Raw genomic sequence first — 3970 nt, 5'->3', positions numbered from 1 at the left:
TGTACATATCATAGCATACATTATTGAACCAATCAATGATGCATATGGAATCCCATTCATTCGTCTACGCTCATCAAGTGTTTTTGGGCACTGAGTCTTGCTTAGAGTCATTCCATGAGACATGGGTAGGTAGCCTCGCTTGGAGTCCGCCATCTTGAACCTATCAAGCACCTTATTGATATAAGTGCTTTGACTAAGTCCAATCATCTTTATAGATCTATCTCTGTAAATCTTGATGCCCAATATGTACTGTGCTTCTCCTAGATCCTTCATCGAAAAACATTTCCCAAGCCAAATCTTGACAGAGTTCAACATAGGAATGTCATTTCCGATAAGCAATATGTCGTCGACATATAATACTAGGAAAGAAATTTTGCTCCCACTGACCTTCTTGTATACACAAGATTCGTCCGCGTTCTTGATGAAACCAAAGTCACTGACTGCTTCATCAAAACGTATATTCCAGCTCCTGGATGCCTGCTTCAATCCGTAGATTGACTTCTTTAGCTTGCATACCTTTTTAGCATTCTTTGGATCCTCAAAACCTTCAGGCTGTGTCATAAACACAGTTTCTGTTAAAACGCCGTTTAAGAAAGCAGTTTTGACATCCATCTGCCATATTTCGTAATCGTAATATGCAGCGATTGCTAACATTATTCGAATAGACTTTAGCATTGCAACTGGTGAAAAGGTTTCATCGTAATCCACACCGTGGACTTGCCTGTAACCTTTTGCAACCAATCTAGCTTTGAAAACTTCAAGTTTCCCATCCTTGTCCTTTTTCAGTTTGAAAACCCATTTGCTTCCAATGGCTTGGTAGCCATCTGGCAAATCGACCAAATCCCATACTTGGTTTTCAGACATGGAGTCTAATTCAGATTGCATGGCTTCTTGCCATTGCTTGGAGCTAGGGCTCGTCATAGCTTGCTTGTAAGTCGCAGGTTCATCACTTTCAAGTAATAGAACGTCATAGCTCTCGTTCGTCAAAATACCTAAGTACCTTTCCGGTTGAGATCTATATCTTTGCGATCTACGCGGGGTAACATTTCTAGATTGACCATGATTCTCACCAGATTCTTCTAAAGATCTCTGAGTTTCATCCTGAATGTCATCTTGAGCATTCTCTAGAGTTTGTTGTTTGACTCGAATTTCTTCGAGGTCTACTTTTCTCCCACTTGTCATTTTGGAAATGTGATCCTTCTCCAAAAAGACACCATCTCGAGCAACAAACACTTTGTTCTCAGATGTATTGTAGAAGTAATACCCCTTTGTTTCCTTTGGATAGCCCACAAGGATACATTTGTCAGATTTTGGATGAAGTTTGTCTGAAATTAATCGTTTGACGTATACTTCACATCCCCAAATCTTAAGAAAAGACACATTTGGAGGCTTTCCAAACCATAATTCGTATGGAGTCTTTTCGACAGCTTTAGACGGAGCTCTATTTATAGTGAGTGCAGCTGTATTTAGTGCATGTCCCCAAAATTCTAATGGAAGTTCGGCCTGACCCATCATTGACCTGACCATGTCTAGCAAGGTTCTGTTCCTCCGTTCTGACACACCGTTCCATTGTGGTGTTCCAGGAGGAGTCAATTCTGATAGAATTCCACATTCTTTCAGATGGTCATCAAATTCATAGCTCAGATATTCACCGCCTCTATCAGACCGCAGTGCCTTAATCTTCTTGCCTAATTGATTCTCTACTTCACTCTGAAATTCCTTGAATTTGTCAAAGGATTCAGACTTATGCTTCATTAGGTAGACATAACCATACCTACTGAAGTCATCAGTGAAAGTGATAAAGTAGCTGAAACCACCTCTAGCATTTGTACTCATTGGTCCACATACATCTGTATGGATTAAACCCAATAGTTCATTTGCTCTTTCTCCAACTTTAGAGAAAGGTTGCTTCGTCATTTTGCCAAGTAAACATGATTCGCATTTACCATAATCCTCTAAGTCAAATGGTTCTAGAATTCCTTCTCTTTGAAGTCTTTCTAAGCGTTTCAAGTTTATATGGCCTAATCGACAATGCCACAGATAGGTGAGATCTGAATCATCCTTTTTGGCCTTTTTGGTATTTATGTTATATACTTGTTTGTCGTGATCTAATAAATAAAGTCCATTGACTAATCTAGCAGATCCATAAAACATCTCTTTAAAATAAAACGAACAACTATTGTCTTTTATTATAAAGGAAAATCCCTTAGCATCTAAGCAAGAAACTGAAATGATGTTTTTAGTAAGACTTGGAACATGGAAACATTCTTCCAGTTCCAAAACTAGCCCGGAGGGCAACGACAAATAGTAAGTTCCTACAGCTAATGCAGCAATCCGTGCTCCATTTCCCACTCGTAGGTCGACTTCACCCTTGCTTAACTTTCTACTTCTTCTTAGTCCCTGTGGATTGGAACATAAGTGTGAGCCACAACCTGTATCTAATACCCAAGAAGTTGAATTAGCAAGTATACAGTCTATAACGAAAATACCTGAAGATGGAACGACTGTTCCGTTCTTCTGATCTTCCTTTAGCTTTGGACATTCTCTTTTGTAATGGCCTATTCCATCACAATAAAGACAGCTTGATGTGGACTTGTCCTGCTTTGATTTAGCATTGCCCTTGGACTTTCCACCTTTCTTGAATGGTCTCTTTCTAGCCTTGAGTAAATCTTTGGCTTCACAGTCCAGTACTATTTCAGCCTTTCTGACAAGGTGAATAAATTCTGCAACTGTTTCTTCTCTTGGTTCACTTAGGTATAGTTGCTTGAAGCGACCAAACCCACTGTGTAGTGAATTGAGCAAGACAGAGACTGCCATCCTTTCGCTTATTGGTGTTCCTAGTAGACTTAGGCGATCAAAATATGAACACATAAGATCCACATGGAACCTCAGTGGGACGCCTACCCTTTGTTTAGTGCGAAGGAGCTGAACATGTGTTTCTTGGACCTCCATCCTATAACACCTGTTGGGAGAACTAACCTTTAGACCAGACATTGATTCAATCAACTCATGGACGTTCAGGTCCCTGTCCTCCGTACTTCCACGACAGATATCCCTCAGATTCTTGATGAGCGTAAAAGGTTCATAGGCTACAAACCTTCTAGCCCAATCATCAGGGATATTGTTCAGCATGAGACTCATAACCTTTTTGAGATCCGCATCCCAGGCGTAAAATCTCTCAGGGGTCATGTCTCTGGCATAGTAGCTTGGCATGGGATGTGACAGTACATACTCAAGTCCATTGAGTTTGACTATTTCAACTAGCTTAGCTTCCCATTCAAGAAAATTTGTCAGGTTCAGCTTGACCATAAGCTCAGAACCCATGATGATGTTTTGATTGTTGTTTGCCATATTAAAACTACAATTGAAAAGAATAAACAAATAAATAACCATTCACAGTTTCTCTTAATAAACTTTAAATTCTAGCATACATGCATAATTCAATGTTCATTAAGCATTTTATTCAAATTATGTGTTCCGGCAGGTGTGAATAAAATGATTCCAAGATCCTAAAATCATTGAAGAACTAAGCACAGTTTGTCGACTTAATCCTAGAATATCTTAGGTAAGCAAAAGCCTTTTGCTAATAGTCTAGAAACTATTCTTGGTTGATAGGTACGTCTAAGAACTTATTAGGTAAACCTATCGAATTTGCCACGACATAAAAGGACTCCTTACTTATATCGTTGAGTTTCACCAAAACTAACATGTACTCACAATTATTTGTGTACCTTGCCCCTTTAGGACCAATAAGTAACACCTCGCTGAGCGAAAACTATTACTAGATTGATGTAAAGGATATCCAAGCAAGTGTATATTTTGGCATGGCACCTTTTAACTCAATTTTTAAGTTTGGAACTTAAGGCTCTTACTATGTTGGTTAGATTTTAAGTGAACTAAAATCCTTAATCATGCAACATAATCAAGCTTTTGATCTCATGCATTTTAAGACATATTTAAAACAATAAAT

The sequence above is a fragment of the Spinacia oleracea genome, chromosome 2 (genome assembly GCF_020520425.1).
Source record: "Spinacia oleracea cultivar Varoflay chromosome 2, BTI_SOV_V1, whole genome shotgun sequence".
Classification (NCBI taxonomy): Eukaryota; Viridiplantae; Streptophyta; class Magnoliopsida; order Caryophyllales; family Amaranthaceae; genus Spinacia; species Spinacia oleracea.
The sequence above is the reverse complement of the archived record's forward strand: the minus strand, read 5'-3'. Positions refer to the sequence as shown.